At 48.7% G+C, this 17,351-nt stretch overlaps 1 protein-coding gene across 5 annotated transcripts in view; it reads left to right on the top strand.

Moving 5' to 3' along the window:
- The window catches only part of LOC148037409 (uncharacterized), a 162,509-nt gene that overhangs the window by 74,008 nt on the left and 71,150 nt on the right, over positions 1-17,351 (top strand). The gene's annotated exons all lie outside the window — the stretch shown is intronic.

The following is a 17,351-nucleotide window of genomic DNA, read 5'->3' as shown; positions in this document are numbered from 1 at the left end:
AGTCATTAGGCTGACAGGGCCAGGTGGTTTCCCGTGGCTCCATTGTCAGGCATCTTGGATACCTGTTGGGGGTGGATGTACGGCCAAAGGACCTACTGGAGTGGATTTCACAAAAACTGGCGGCGAAGTTTATGTATTGGAAGTCGCAAGCGTGGCCATTCCATGTCCGCCTCAAAGTGGCTCAGACAATCATGCTACCAATGCTAACGTATTTCCTGCCATTGCTGCCGTGGACGCCTACTACTTTGAAGGCTCTCACTTATCCCATTCATTTCATGCTATGGAAGAAGGATTCGCTGCAGGCAGGCATTTCGTGGATTTCATGGTCACATACATGTACCCCTAAACGCATGGGTGGTGGCGCTATTTTGGATGCAGAAACTCATATGCTGGCTCTTCGTTGGTCTCTTTTTCATGCCATGTGTGTGGATCATCACCCGTGGACCATCATAGCCCGTTATTTTCTTGAGGACAGCGGGCTATGCCATGGTAACACACGGCTTCGGGCCTCCTGGTGGCATGTCCTTAATGCTGACTCGCGATTTTCCAGTCCCTCTTCCTCTTTGTTACTGCACTTGGTCGGCTCTTGGAAAGTGGTGCTCCAAAAGGCCCGTTGGCATCCAGTAGGGGACCGCTTGCTGACTAACTCCTTTCAGCTGGAATTGTTGGCAGTATCGAGATTACTTTCCTGGGAAGACAAACATCAGCTCAGACCGAGATTTAACCGCATGGCCCGTTTAGGTGTGACTTCGATTGCGGATGCTACCCTTGCCACTCGCAATGTCCTCGCATCGTTTCGGACTGCTAGGAGACTTTTCAGGATCCCGCGCGGATACCGTGGTTTATGGGGAAAGCTTTTGTTGGAGCTTCAGGATAGGCAACCCTTTCCTGCCCTAGCTGTGGATCGTCCTTGGCAGGACTGGGACCTTGCAGGCCGGTTGAGTCTGGAAAAGGCCTCTACTAATCAGGTGTATCATCTTCTCATTCAAGATCACCAATGGCTGGGTGTGAAAGCTAATACTGTTTGGGGACTGCGGAAATCGCTGTCATGGTGGCAGGCAACGGTGATGGAGGGCTGGCTGAATAAGGCACCTTTCAAATGCAAGGTCTTTCTTTGGCGGGTAATGATTGGTGGTCTTCCTCTTGCCTCGGCCCTTTCCAAGCGTCGAATCTCGAATGGCAATTGTTTCTTCTGTACCACTACTGTGGAATCGGCCCGACATCGTTTTCTTTCTTGCCCGCTCGCCAAGAATATCTGGTCACTCTTGTCGCAAATCTGGCGCGCAGTGGTGGGGTCCTCACTAACTCCTTTTGATTGGGTTTTTGTGCGCCCAAAGTACCCCACACCGCCACAGTTACACATGAAGATCTTATTTCACTTTTTCAGATACTGGGGATGCTTGCACATTTGGACCACGCGCAATGCCTTTCTCTTTGATTCGGCCTCTAATGTACCGAGACATATTGCCAGGCTTAAAGGGCTCTTGCATTGGCAGTTAGATCTCATTCGGCACTCCGACTTGCTCCCTCGGGAGGATTTGCATCCCTGGCATATGGCAATTGCCGCTGGGTCGTTGCCATGATTGGTGTAACCTTTTTAGTGCATTAGTACGGGGATTTCCCACATGTTGGCCTAGGGCCCTCGTGTCTCTTGTAATCATGTAATCATGTAATCTTGTACCTTTTTTTCGTAATTAATACAATTACCTTTTACGAAAAAAGAGAGAGACGCCTCACACGCCTTTGATTCTCCCATCCTGTTCCAGCTTGCAGGGCAACAGCAGGCTCTGGACGCGGGAGCAAGAGGAGGTGGGCGGTGGCAGTCTCTGGTCAACTGTGTCTGACACGGAGGAGGCTCACGTGCTGCTTTCGTTTTCCTTTTTCCTTTTCAGTTTAGTGCAGGGTCACGCCTGACCTGCCTGCACACCCTGTCCTTTCCTTGTGGCTGCAGTAATAACTGTCGACCTGCACCTCCACCTCACGCCTGTTCCTCCTATCTTTGCGGCGCTCGACTGAAAGACAGCAACAGACTGTCCACTGTTTCTGCACAGTTTTCCTGCAATGCCTAAAGCGGCAGTCCCAACTCAGTTCTGACTTTGCCAGTCAGGGTTTAGAAAGGCATTTGTGATCGGCATCTGGTTCTGCTATGGGAAATCTGCAGGAATCTAATGGTATCGATATGGCCTTTCTTGATCAGCAGATTGGGCAAGGGAATGACAAAGACTTGTCAGACTCGGATGGTGATTCGTTGGCTGAAGAACTTGGGCCGTTGCTGGACGGTGATGAGATGGGCAAACATCGTAGGATGTCGGTTGAACCGGTCTTAGGCCCAAATTTGCCTCAGCCAGAGGTTCATGTTTCGTGCTCACAGCCTGATGGGTCTCTTCAGTTCATGCTGGCCACTGCCAATCATCTTATGTTGGATTATGTCCATGTTAACGAGGGTAAAGCTAACTCATTACTGGATGGTGATCAAGTAGTTGTAGTCATGGTAACTGACTTGGTCTTACAGCAGATTGCTGCTTTCCATGAGAGGGAAGCCATCTTTTATTTTATTGGAAGGGCTCCTTTGATCACTAGAATTCGTTCTTGGCTGCAGTCCATGCTAGTCAGTTTTGAACAATGCTCAGATGATGCTTCAGGGCGTATGCAAGTCCCCTTGGTTGAATAGATTTATGATGGTCGGAAGGGGTTCTTTGAGGTTCTTTTTCGTTCCGCAGAAGTATGGGCTCTTATTATGCAACACATTCCTTTGTTTATGGATGGGCAGCTAGTTCATGTGGTCCCTTGGAGGCCCATGGTTGAGTTTCAGGAGGTGCTGAGACAGGCATGCCCAATTTGGGTAGAGGTGGTTGATTTCTCTGCACATCTCTGGAGACTCTTCCCTTTGGTTTTGAGAACCCTTGGGGAGGTTTTGGTGGAACCTCAGCTGGCTTCCCACAATAGGAATAGGGCATGTATGCTTTGGGTTACAAGGAAATCTCGCCCGACAAAAATTCGTTTTGAGGTTCGAGGGTTACAAACATTGGTGTATGAGTTGAAATGGGGTACTTTTGCAGGACACTGTTTCAGATGTGGCCAGTTGGGCCATTTCATTTCGGAATGCGACAAAAATTTGTTTTGAGGTTCCAGGGTTATAAATGTTGGTGTATGAGTTGAAATGGGTACTTTTGCAGGACATTGTTTTAGATGTGGCCAGTTGGGCCATTTCATTTCGAAATGTGACAAAAATATGCAGGACACTGTTTCTTTTAACTCGAGGGTCCTATTTGGAGGAATGGAAGCATGGGCGGTTTTTAGGGATAATGTGCGAGCGTTATTCTGACAATATGGTATTCAGCATGCTTCCTCTTTTCGAGTTGAATTGCAACATGCCCAATCTTTATTGGCCCGTTCCTTGTCTCTGTGTCAGACTAGGGATTCCAATGATGACTAGCTGGCATGCATTGAATGGTTGAAAGGCAGGGTTCAATCTCTTCAAGAAGAGGAATATGCAAAATACAAACTGTTGGTCAGAGCCGAATCTTTACACGATAATAACCGTCAAACTCATCAATTTTTTGCTCGTCTGCATTAGAAATATGCCCGTGAAAATATTGTGCGCTTAAAGGATGGGGAAGGTGTTATGGTGACTGATCCTGCCTCCATCATTCAGATGAGTGTTGACTTTTATAGGTCCTTGTTGGGTTCACAAGAGATTCATTCCGATGCTATTCTCTCTGCTTGAAGATATATTTGTGACCTGGTTAGTAATCAGGTCAAACTAGAATGGATGAACTTAATGGAGGTTGATATTTCAGAAGATGAAGTGGAAGAAGTGCTGTCCCACTTGCCTTCAAGGAAATGTCTTGGCTGGGATGGCCTTCCTAATGAGCTGTTTTCAGCCCATGTGGAACTGCTTAAGGACCCATTAACTCGCCTGTGTCAGCAAGTGTGGAATTCTGGTATGATGCCTTCAAATTGGAAGATTGTTGTCATTAGGTTGTTGCCCAAGGTTCCCTCTCCAACCTCTTAGAAACAATGGAGACCCATTTTTGTTATGGGGTCGTTATATAAAATATTTTCCAAAATTATTGCCAACAGATTGCAGAAAGTATTTCCGCACCTCGTTCATCCACGTCAATACGGTTTCATTAAAGGTCGGAATATAATGCACAACATTTTGAATGTTCAAGTGGGGATTGACTATGCCAAAGCTTCCGGCCAGCAGGTTGTTATGCTTCAGTTGGATATTGAAGGCATTTGATCATGTTAGTTGGTCATTTTTGCGGCAATTAATGTCTACAATGGGTTTCGGCCCCTGTATGATTTCTTTGGTTGATACCATTAGTTAGGGTATTGTGACTCGTATTGCTCTTAATGGAGGGATCATGGAGGAAATTGCCTTATCTCGGTCTCTTCGGCAAGGCTATCCTTTCAGCCCTTTGCTGTTTGCTTTGGTAACTCACTTGATGCTCTGATTATTGGATAAGTTGGCAGCTCTAGGTGAGATAGTTGGCTTATCTCTTCCCTGTGGTGACCAACTTCTTGTGGGTCAATCTTTGGCAGATGATTCTTTTATGTTCCTCAAGGCTGATCGCACTAATGTTAATCGGGCAATGGTGGCGTGGAATCTTTTTGCTTTGGCATCGGGTCTTCATATTAATACTCAGAAATCTACCCTTCTCTCTTGTACGAAGAATGATCTGCAGGCCTTGGGATGGAATGGAATTGTGACCCCAAGGGGCAATATAACCAAACACTTGGGATATCTTATTGATGTGGAGGTAGCTCCCTGTGCCTTGCTAGATTGAATGGCCTCTCGGATTCATGACAGGTTTATGTACTGGAAATCTCAGAGCTGGCCTCTACATGTCAGACTAAAAGTTGCTCAATGCATTATGACCAGTATGATTTCGTTCTTTTTGCCATTGCTTCCTTGGACTAAGAAGTCCCTTGTGGAATTGGTTCAGCCTATCAGATTCATGCTGTGGAAAAAGAAAGGCAATCATTTGGGTCAGGTATGGATTTCGTGGCAGCATGTGACTGATCCAAAAAGGATGGGAGGTGCAGCTTTGTTGGATGTTAATTTGCATATGGCCGCTTTGAGGCTATCCCTTTTACAAAGTCTATGTATTCAGAGTCATCCTTGGTCAGATATTGCTAAATTCTTCATAGAAAAGACATGCATCTCTCATGGTAGCACAGTTATTCATGCTTCCTAGTGGCATGTGCTTAATTCCAGGAGGCCTATTAAGGTCTCCCAGTCTTTTCTCCTTTCTCATTTGATTGCATCTTGGCAAGAGATGCTACGTTTTATAGTTTGGCGTCCTCTTGATATTCGTAAGGAGGAAAATTTGCTGCAAGGAGTAGTACTGGATTCCTCAAGACCTCAAGATTGTTGCATTGGCTGCATAAAGATTTGCAGCAAGACAAGTTTAATCGGATGGCTCGGTTGGGGTTGAAGAGAGTCCTTGACGGTGTTATTCCTGGGCAGCCCCATCTTTATTCTTTTAGGCGTATTCGTTAGTACTTTAGGGTGCCTCCTTAGATGGACAGCCCTGTGGCATATATGGCGTACTCATAATGCCTTTATTTTTAATTCAACATCGGGCATCCATGGGCATGTGGCCCGTGTGCATGGTTTAGTGCTATGGCAAATCTCTTCTATGATGTTAGCTGACTTCGTTCTTCTGGATATTGCTGTTCCCTGGTTGGCAGGTCCCTCTAGGTGGACTGGTCTCTTGTCTCTTAGCAGTTCTATGTGGTGCCTCTAATGCTTCAGGAGGAAAAGCCCTAGACATCTCTAGTCCTCGTATTCCTTCACACGACAGAGGGGTCAAAGCCCTCATGGAAGATGCAATGATATCTTCCCCATATGTCATAATACAGTGTACATTTGCATATCTAGTGTTTCTTTGTCTTGGGCTCTCCATCATAGAGCTGGCATACCCTATCTTCTGTTGGAATACTTGAAAAGTGCAATGCTTCCTAGTGTTGCGGGTACTATGTACATTTTTTGTGCAAGTCTCTTGTGTGTGATGGCTTTTTAGCTATGGATTTATTTATTTACAGAGGTTAATAATGGTCTTTGTACATAAAGAATGGGTGGTATGATGTAGATTCACTTGCTACACACGTGCAAGAATGAGCAAAGTGTCTTTGATTTCCTTGAGACATGCTGTGAAGGTTTTATCCTACTCTTTGGCCATTTCTTCTGCCATTCCCATGAGCAATCACTTGATCAGCATGGGCTTAAGACCTGGTGGAGGCTGTGGCAGTGAGTCAACTATATCATGAACATTAAGATGGGATAATCATTTGAGTCCATTGACTGACTTTGGAATCCAGTTTTGTGGAATTTCCATTGGCTAGCCCCTTAGTTGAGAAGAATGTAAGAGTCATAGTTGGGGGTTGTGACTGTTGTGGTTTCACTTTCTGATTGGAAGTATAAGTAGATGGTTTTTTTCATGGATAATTGCTGTGGTGGATCCTTAAATTTATTGGAAATAGTAGTTGGTGGTTCAGCTTTCTTAGGGGAGTCATAGGCTGCTTGTGGCTGCTTCTGATGTCCTTTGGTAGCACAGGTGTTCTTTTGGGATCCATTTCATCAAACTTAATAATGCCATGAGGCTGCTATTGTTTTATTTCCTATTTTTGGATTGGTGCTTTATTCATTGAAACCTCCATTTCATTTGTGTTGACTGTGGCTGGTTGTATATCCCCTGTATAGAGGGGTTATTCTTTTTAAACACAACCACATGCTTTTAATTGCTGATTTCTTAAGGCTGGTCTTTTTGGGCTCTGCTTTGCATTCGACAGCAATCTTTGTCATTGGTGTGGGTTTGGGTTGGCCCTTGGCTTTTGGCACAACATTTACTGAGGATGGAGTTGTAACATGCTTAGATACTCGAGATATTGGCTTAGAGGATCTAGGTAATCAAATCCATCTATTCCTTGTGTGCCATAGGGTTTTGGGAATCCATCACAGTGTGAAGCTAACTTTTTGTTTGTACTTACAACAAAAAGCTCTGGGTCCAGTTCATTGTGTAGGTGGGGCCATTCTTTGTCTACTTGTGGCAAGTGGAATTAGTCCCCCTCATCTTTGGTGGCTTTAGGCACGTATTATTGGTGGATCTCTTTTGGTTGCAAAGAGTCTAGCTTAAGGCCTTTTCTTCACCTTTTAGCACTTTCAAAAGCCCTTCAAGCACTTTCTTTTACCCCTCCCTAGATGTTGTGATCAATCTTGATGTAAATTTGTTGCCCTTCCCTTGAGGATAATTAAGTTCACCTTTACTAAAAGTAATAATAATCTTGACATTGGGAAGGCTAAGGTGTTTTCTTTGTGCATCAAAGTCAATATTATACTTAGCTACTTGCTTGAAAGCTCTTCCAAGCAAGATTTGTTTCACAACATCTTCTCAATTTGGAAGTACAAAAGAACATAAGCAATATGTTTTCAGTTTCTATTGTCATTGGAATTTTACACTTCAATCCATTTATTTAGTTGGTGGCTACGATGATAAAGTTTGCTTGAAAATCTAAAGTTGTGGGACTTAAGAGGCCTTATGAGTTCTATGGTTCACTATCCTCGGGTGAACCATACGTGACCCTTAAATTTTCCATACTTTCAAGAAATAAGGATATATAATGTATATACTAGGACTTTTTTTTTTTGGCAAGTAAAATGTGGCTAATTATATTACTTAAAAAATTGATTACAATAGAGTGCTCATGCTCAATAGACTAGTTGGAGTTGATGCAAAGTCACCAATACATCATGTATACAAGCCTCTCAAGGCGGTCTAGGGGAGATGGGGACAAGAAGCCATTGGGGGGGGGGGGGTATATTGCCAACTGGGGCTGCTTGCCTGCGTCACGAAGAACAGACCCTGGCCGCCCCAAGTGCGCATGAAGTGACCTCGGAGCTCCTGACGAGTTTTGGACTCGCCCTGCACCTGATCCCATCGGCTGCGGAGGGACTGGATGATGGAGGTCCAGAGCTCTGCTAAGGTCGCATGTGCTGAAAGTCTCTCTCCGCCAAAAGCCTCCTGATACCGCGCCTTCCAGATATGCCAAAGACTCCCTATGATCTCCCATACCTCCGAGCGGTCTGCTGTGGGCTCCAGTACGTGGCAGATGGGTAGAGTCTCCAAACCGACCACTGTGCATGACCCTGCCTCAATAACGAATATCGTGTCTTGCATCCCGGCCTCATACAAAAGGTGACTGCCCTGGCTAACTACTTGCCAACAGAAAGCTCTCCATGCGATACACCCAAGGCTAGGTGCTATACGGCGAAGGATGCGACAGGCTCCTCTCCACACGAGTTGCGCCTCCTCACATGACCAAAGGCAGTGCTTTGGGGTTTCCAGAGGCTGCTGTGTGCAATGCTTACAACCTCCCTCCTTTTGTATCCGGGCAAGCCAACTTCCCACCGCCAGGCCTCCATGTGCCACGAGCCATAAAAATTACGATACCCTCCTTGGCCTCCAGCTATCCTATAGGCGGCGCTAGAAGGTCCGTCAGAAGGGCTCCGTGATGGTGTGCTCCACCCAGTCCATAGTCTCCTGCATTAGTATATGTCTGCCAATCCTGGCAGTGTACTCTAGGAACTTGGGTGGCTTCTTGGCGACCACAGAGGCCAGCCATAGCCACTCTCCTTGATCCCACTCCAGCTCATCAAGTGGTCTGTCCTCCTAGTTCCAAAGGTGCCACTCCCTGAGCTCCTTCCAAAAGACATAGGGGTCCAGTCGCCATGTCTTCCCCTGAAGGCCCACCACCCGAATCCTCCTCCACGAAAGGGTGACAATCCCCTCATCCTGCTGCCCTCTGTCAAGGGCCAGACGTCCCCCCTCCTGAACAGTGAAGAAAGTCCCCTGTGGGGCGCCACCCACTCTACCTGCCACCTGAAGCGGGATGCCTGTTGATGAAAACCTAGCTGTCCATACCTCCTTGGGACTTATTGGCTCGTATATCAGGGGAGCAAGCCACTCTGGAGGTATTGTTGCGTCCATCTTCCTTCTCAACTCCACTCCTCTGTGGCAGCCTGATACTCGCTGCAACACCTCCTCTTTCGCCATCCTGTACACTTTCCTCGGTTGCTTTAGTTATCTAATTACCTACCACATTTAGTTTGACAAGCAAAAACAACTTCCTTAATTAACCAATTAATCACTGGTTCCTTCACGTAACTTAGGCACTGACATAGAAAAACAATGTCAAACAAGTTCCTTTTCAATATTGGATCTTTATTTTTTCAGTCTTTGGAATACATCATATAATCCGTCCGAAGGCTATTCGAGCAATCCTCAGGGATTGCTATTCCAAGTTCCGCCTGTTGACTAGTATGCGGGCCTCGAGATCCCATCTCGAGTCACGTCGGCCTCTTGTGCAGGATTCGGAGACAGGGGATTTACGGACAGAGCCTCCCTTGGCACCCAAGCGTCCTCCTGCTCCAAGTAGCACCCACAGAGAGACCTCTCACGGCGGGTTCGGTCCACGTACCCGGCGCGGCTAACAACCCCCTTGGATAGGGTCAGGCAGACAATCGGAGGTAACTGATACTGCCTCTTCCTCCAAGCTTTTAACCTGAAGCATTAGTTATTTTTCCGGCACTAGTTCCTTGAGCAAAGAAGTACAAACAGTGCTCCTAAGTGTACAGTCACAAGCATTCCAGTGGCCGTTTGTATGACTAATTGCTAAGGTGTAATTCCTTCTCCTCGAATACATCTAGCATTCGATCCGGGATCAATCGCGACTTGGCAAGATCCCAAGGGTTTCGTAAGCTAAGTTGCTTGTTTACCCTTTATCCTTGGGTTAGGGTTTATACCTTGTTGACCCAAATTGTCAATACCTTAGGTTTCCTTATATTAAGGTCAATAAATCCTGGGCAACCTCGTCGCCCTAACTTGGATGGTCAACTGCTTTCTTGGCAAATTCGTAACTCCCCTAACTTGGCAAATCAGCCCAAGGAAGGGTGATGTAGCAGGATGACTACTCATCCTCTAGTAAATTTGATTTGTACTTAGAACTCGCCAAACTTGTTCTAAGGAGTGGCAATACTATTTTGTGATTTAGACACAAAACTTTGCGACATTGCAACTTGTTGCATGAGATAGGTGGTGTTAGCACCTAACTTGTGGGATTATGCAGGTAGTTAGCAGATGTCGTGACTCAACAAGTATGCACGAAAACCAGCTGCGACGGCAAGTGATAGGTTGGGCAGCTACGACGTCAGGTGACAATTCAGGCTTGACTCGGCATGTCAGTAGTCGACCACTCAAGCTTGACGTGGCGCGACAGGCCAGACGTGAGGTGGGTCAACGGGTACCACGCTTTGACAGTCCCTTTTTCATCAAATTTTTTTAAAGAAAATTATTTATTGCAAATTATTCTCTTTCTCATTAATGGGGATTCACACACATAAGCACAGCTCCCAGATTTGTGCATATTTATGCCTGAAAATTTGGGGATGTTCCCAGATTTGATGCTGATAACAGTGACATTGGACCTAGAAATTGCAGAAATTGTGTACATTAGCCTTGAAAATTTTGGGTTTTTTCATGTGTCAGTGAAATTTTGCTCAGCTGAGCTGAATTTACTGACATTGGTGCACATTTGGACCCAAGAAAATTTGGGCTTTTGCAAAATTCTGCAAGATTTTGCTAAATTTGCTTGTTTTATGCTCTCAACAACACATATTAATACAGTTGGGGCAAATTGATCAGTGAAATTTTGGGGCTTTTGCTGAAATTTGTGAACTTTGCCAAAATTGATGTGTGAAATGTACATTGGGGACATTGTTGAAGCAATCTTGGTGCTGTAAGCAGTGAAATTCGAGTTTATTATCTCCCACTTGTGAGATTTTGAAGAAATTGCAGAGAATTCTGGTTTCTGTGTATTAGAAGTGCTTTTGGGCACATATGTATGTAGTACACATGTTTGGCAGCTCCCATTGAGTTGATATATTGCTGAATATTCATGGTGCAATAGTCTTAGTGATCACTTGCAGATCTAGCATTGTTGCAAATGTATTTTTGGTGATATTGCTGAAGTACTTTAAAAAGGAACAAGAACGCAAGAAGGTCATCCTGTAGCATACTCTTCAGGGAAACTGAAGAGCCATGAGAGGAACTATGCTACCCACGATCTGGAGCTGTTGGCTGTCATCCATGCTCTCAAACTTTGGAAACACTACTTGCTGGGTAACAAATTTACCTTAGTGACAGACCACAAGAGTCTTAAATGGATTTTCACTTAGAATGAGCTCAATATAAGGCAATGTCGATGGATTGAAGTGCTGGAGGAATATGATTTTGAAATTAAATACCGGCCTGGAAAGGAGAATGTAGTTGCAGATGCACTCAGTCGCAAGGCATTTCTAAATTCTCTAATTTTGCAAGATCCATCAACAGCCACATCTCTAGCCAACCTCTTGCCATGTCCTGATGGTACGAGCCGGCTGGCCTCCCACCCAGCCCACTGGATGTGGGGACGCTCATCTATCTGTGCCCCTTTCCGATCTTTGACCTGGGGGTTTCAGATCATCGGCTGACGGTCTATTTCCTCTTGGCAACCTGGGGGGCTCTGGATTAGGGTCTTACGGAGGCCCTGCCACATGCGGAGTAAGCTGCGAAGAAAAGGTGATCTGGGAGGGGTGATCTGGGCTGACGTGAAGATCCATCTCAGGGACGGCTTCCACTCACCGCCAAGCCTCGGTCTATAGTCCTGAAGGCCCTCCTGCAATAAGACCTTCCAGGTTTGCCCGCCTGTTGTGAGACTGCGGACAACTAGCTTGCCTAAGAGGGCCATACTCTGATACTCTGGGTCTATGATCCCAAGCCCTCCCTCTGACCTATGTCGTATGATGGTTGCCCACACCACCTTGGCCCTGGAATCCCTGGAACCATCAGACCTTGACCAAAGGAAATTCCGCACTAGGTGGCGAATCTACACTACGCATGATGAGGAGAAGCACCAACACAAGGCGATGTACCAGGCCATTGCTAGGAGGACCTGGTTAACCACTAGGGCTCGTCCGGCTAGTGAGAGGCGAATTGTGCTTCAGTAGGTGAGTTTCCTTCGAATAGAATCAAGAACAGGAAGAAATTGCTGGGCAAGAGTGATGTCGAGTCCCACTTGGAACCCTAGGTACCGGACGGTCTGCCCTCTGCTCACCCATCTAAATCCCAGGTGGACGACCCACTCCGTACTAGAGTCCGGGTCTGTGAGGAAACCAACCGACTTTCAAGAGTTGATTTTCGCTCCTGCTACAGAGCAGAACACGTCAAGAGCCAGCCTCACTCTCTCCGGCATCAACTCATTATCCTCTATGTAGAAGGTTGTATCATCTGCATACTTTGAGTCTAACAACTCAGTCTCCTCTCTCACTGGAAGTTGGAGGCCGCGTAATCTGCTCACACGTGACGTGAGGAGGTGAGACCGTCTCTGCGAAGAGTAGAAACAGGTATGGGGCTAGGGGGCAGCCCTGTCGAACCGATCTCTCCAGCCGAAACTCCTCCCCTCACCTTCCACCTATGAGAACCCTGCTGGTGGCTAATTTGTACAGGTCGGAGATCTCACGAATCCAAGCCTGGGGGAATCCCAACCTCACCATGGTGCCCTGTAGAAAATCCCAGTCCACCCTGTCATAAGCTTTCTCGAAATCCAAGAGTAGTACTGCCAGTCTCTGCCCACTCTGTTGAGCCCACTCTGTCGCCTCAAACAAGCTAAATACATTGTCTAGGATGCTCCTATCCTGGACAAAGCCTGTGTGTGTGTCATGGATGATATTTGGAAGCACGGGGCGTAGTCGTCTACCAATCATCCTTGCCAGTGCCTTATAGGCCACTGACAATAAGGTGATCGGTCTCCACTGGGAAAGCTCCAACCGGTCTTCTCCTTTGGGGAGAAGACTGATAAGGCCTGCCAAGAGACTCCCTGGCATCTGTCCTGAAGTGAAAATCTCCTGGAAGGCAAGTAGTCGTCTACCAATCATCTTTGCCAGTGCCTTATAGGCCACTGATAATAAGGTGATCGGTCTCCACTGGGAAAGCTCCAACCGGTCTTCCCCTTTGGGGAGAAGACTGATAAGGCCTGCCAAGAGACTCCCTGGCATCTGTCCTGAAGTGAAAATCTCTTGGAAGGCAATCAGTAGGGGGTTGTTCACCACTTCCCAGTAGGTAGTGAAGAAGGCCTTAGTGAGGCCATCCTCCCCCCGACATTTCTGCCCATCCTGTGTATGGAAAGCCTCCTCTAGTTCCTTCTCTGTGAAGGGGGCCAGGAGGGAGCATCCCATCTACTCTGTGACGAGGGATGGGATGTGATCCCATACCTACTGTCTACATCTCTGTCCTCTAGTTGAAGCTGTCTCCTACTGGAAAAGCCGCGTGTTATAGTCGGTGGCAATCTCCATCACCTTTTTTGGGCTAGAACGGGTCCTCCCATACTGATCCCGAAGGATGCGTATCTGCTCTCCTGCAGTGCGGGGCTGGTGCACCTGGAAGAACTCCCTGCACATCGTGTCACCCTTCCACGCCTAGAAGGCTGCTGAGGTTCAGAAAGAGAATCCCGAGTGCCTGTCCTCTAGGCCAGCAATGGCTGCTCGTGCGTGCATCTCCTATGCGTGGAGGGTGGAATCCTTTGGTGCCTTCTGCAATAATCTCTGCGTGGCTGCAAGGTCTTGCCAGACTGCTCTCTCCTCCTCCCAGCATTGCTGCCTCTTGGCAGATTCTGCTCGACTCGGCTAGGACCTCGGCAACCTCCTCTACTATCCGGTCCCTCTTGTCCCACTCTCTGGTCCAAGTCTGCTCTATCTGCCTCGTCACCTCCTCCCTCCTATAGATCGAGTTAGGGATCCGATAGGATCATGTGTTTAGGGCGGATGCCGGGGGGGGTCAAGTGTCAGGAGAACCGGGCAATGATTGGACAATGTGGTGCCTATGAACTGCTCAATTTGGCCTCCACGAGAGCCTCCCCACTCTTCCATATAAAACGTGTCCAACCGCTCTAGCAGGACTCCACCTAGCCACCTGTATCCCCAAGAGAAGTCCAACGACCTCTCCCTCTTGTGGAAGGCAGGGTCTCTCCAAGCATCACGTGCTCTGACTGCAAGCAAAAAGACCTCCCATGCCTGTTGCTCCTCCCCAGCCATGCCCTGGCAGTTTTTGCCTCTGCCTTGCTAGTCCTCCAAGGCCTCCAGGTTTTCGAAATCTCCTCCAACGATCCAGGAGTCCACCTCTGGGAGTCCATTTGCGATCTCCACCCAGAACCTGCTGCGTGCCCTAACCTCCGTAGAGGCATAGACATTGAGGACTCCAATACACGAGTCCCCAATATCCAATCTAATCCATAGAACCCTTCCTGCCACTATCATCCTGTGGTCTCGTACACAGGCAGTGAGACTCGGACCAGTAGAGGTGCATATGCCTCCACTCCTAGCGTAGGCACCTATGGCGTGCTCCCACTAAGTGTGTGAAGTGCCTGGAAGTACCTTCCCAACCCGCTGGGTCTGGGTGGGGGTGAGCTTGTGCTCTTGTAGAAGCAAGATGTCAATCCGTCGGGAAAGGGTAGGTTGCAACTCCTGCCAAACAATCAACTTCCTGGAACCACGTGCCCCACTATAGTGGAGACTATTCACATTCTAGGATGCAAGGTGTAAGCTCATGGGGAAACCTGTGACTGACTGAACATACATCTGTTTGGTGTGGATTCTACTGATGAGGAGGAGAAATTGTGAGGCATGCAAGTGTGCTTTGCCGCCGGTCTGGACGGTGAACTCTATTCCGCCATGGTGGCCCTCGGTCGGACCATAGGGGTGATAGATGCTCTAGGTGGTACTATCCATGCATCTATCAGCCATGCTGAGAGTTGCGACTTTGTACACTGGTAGAAATGGGCCACCTGTGCCGGGGGCCACTCGATCACGTCCCTCGGAGCTCTCCACTGTGGGGGGCTCGAAAGATAATGCTCAAGTGTGGGACCTCGGCACCAACCCACCAGTTAATGTCCATCATGCAACGAGGCCACTGTTGTGTAAACAGTGCTAATCCTTCATCTCCCATCCACTAGGTGATGTGATCCGCCACCTGACTAACTCCTCCTCAATCTTTGTAGTGGTCCACTCCCCTGAGTAGGAGGACTGAAGAAAAAAGGCGTAGTTTGGTCCATTTGATGGTGCTAGTAGATGGACCTTGCCCCTCCTTGACTTACGAACCACGAAGATCCCCACCTCTAGAGGTAGTGGGAACTCTCCGTGCTTCGCAACTCTCAGGTAGTAGGACCATGGGCTACTGCGGAAGAACTCCTGTGGCAACAACTGTGCCTGTCTCAGGAAGGTGTGGCGGGTGGTAGGGGCGGATGAGTTGGTGGCTGTGTGGGAGGGGGAAGACTACTGGTGCGCAGAGGAGGTAGGTGTGTGTGGCTCATCACCTCGTGTGGGAGGAGGGGGTGGGTCGGGGGGGGGGGGCTCACTTGAACCGGGTGCGGATCAGGGGGGGTGCTTGGTAGGGGGGGTGGTGGGGGGGAAGAGGATCAAGGGATGGTGGGATGGATGGAGATGCATGGTGGGTATGGGGGGGACGGCCCTTGCAAGGGGGGATTGTGGGCCAAGGCCAGTGGGGGGAGGGGCATGGGGTGTGGAGGGGGGGTGGGTGAGGGGATTGTGGGAACTCAGGTGAAGCAGTCTATGGGGCATGTGGAGGATGTGGGGGGCTATGGTCCTGCCGGGTGGGATGGATAGGGGGGGGGCTGTGGAGTGCTCTGGCGAGGGGCCGTCGCTCGCCCGCCTACACCCTGTTGACGAGGTTGGGTCTGAGGAGCTAGCTACCCCCCCCTATCGTCTCCCTCTCTGTCGTCTTTGGACCTGTGTGAAGTCGTCAGCGTCCACTTGCAGGCCTGTCGGCGGAGCTGCCTTGGCTCCGAAACACGTACAAACTACTGCCTGATGTCCAAAGTCGTGGCAGCGCAGGCACTACCTTGGTTACTCAGTCACAGTGACCTATTGCCTAAAGGAGTGCCTGCCTGCCTCAATCTCTAGGAACTGTGGGATATTCTTGACCTCTTTCACTGCCACCCGTACCTTTGGGACTCCTAGTGGTGTCATTGCATTCGCGAAAGACGCGGTAAGGACAGTGCCGAAGAGCCATCCAAAGTCTTCCACCGATTGGTGATACTGAATCGCCAGGCCGGGGAAAAGAAGGGTGACCAGGTGCCGAAGAAACCTGTTGTGGAGTGTAAATGCCTCCACAATAAAGCCACTGTACCAAGGGACCATGTATATGAGCCCCTTTGTGGACGCATATGGTGAACTCGCGAGTAACTCGCGAGCTGCGTCCGCCGAGCTAAGCCGGACCATGAAGATCCCTTGGCCCAATAGGACCGCCTCCACGATCTGCATTGTGCCGATGTGCAGCGTGGAGTGATGCTAGTCCTCAAGCTGGGCCCTGGCTGGGGAATGTCCTTCTACTTGACCATAAATCGCTGTTTCCATTAGCTTCAGCTCCTTAGCTCGGACGACTAAGAGCTACTCCTTAGAGAGGACTACGTGCAAGGTGTTTGACTGGGGGGCACTCCGCTGAGTGCGCTGGCATCTGACTAGAGTTTTCCATTGTGCGTCCCTTCTGGGAGAACCTACCTATTACGTTGCTATGCTACTGGAGAGGGGAGTTGCTGCAAGGGGAGGGAGCAACTGGAGGGGGGGTGTTGATGGCGGGGGGGGGGGGGGGGGGAGGGGGGAGGAAGTTATTGTTTTTGATGCCGATGGTGTGTCAGTCTGACAGGGGGCTAGGCCTCAAGGCGGGGCAGCGTCGGGGAGGTAGGGGGTGAGGGGAGGGAAAGACAGGCAGGGGCGGGGGCAGGGCGGCAACTAGGGGAGAAGAAAACAGAGCTGGGGCGGGTAGGACAGGTGTAGGGGGGGCAGGCGGGCGCAGGGGCAGGGTGGGCGCAGGTGGCGCAGTTTGGGGGGGGGGGGGGGGGCGAACATGTGCTAGATGGGGTAGTGGCAACATGCCGTGAGCACGAGGGGGCCCTGGAGATGGCAATGGGGAGGGAACAACGGCCCTGGCAATGGTGATGGGGCCTTGGCGATGAATCCGGCAGGGGGTGGCGCGACGATCAGACGGGGGCGGGGGTAGCATGCATGATGTGACGGGGTTGAGTCGTTAGAGAAACCGTGGGGTATTTTATACTAGAACAATAGAATCTAAAATTAAAACTTTATGATTAAACTGTGGACATTAAAAAGACCAACAATTCGAAGATTATATTATAGAGATCTTAGAACTAAGAAGGTAGAACTAGATAATAGTAGGCGGTAGACTTGCTACTTGATTATTCATTAAACATTTGTGACCAAATACATCAATGATGAA

This window comes from Lygodium microphyllum, chromosome 4 (genome assembly GCF_053477565.2).
Source record: "Lygodium microphyllum isolate KBCC chromosome 4, Lygodium_microphyllum_v1.1.10, whole genome shotgun sequence".
NCBI lineage: Eukaryota > Viridiplantae > Streptophyta > Polypodiopsida > Schizaeales > Lygodiaceae > Lygodium > Lygodium microphyllum.
Note: the sequence above shows the minus strand (reverse complement) of the source record. Positions and strands in the feature narration are given on the sequence as shown.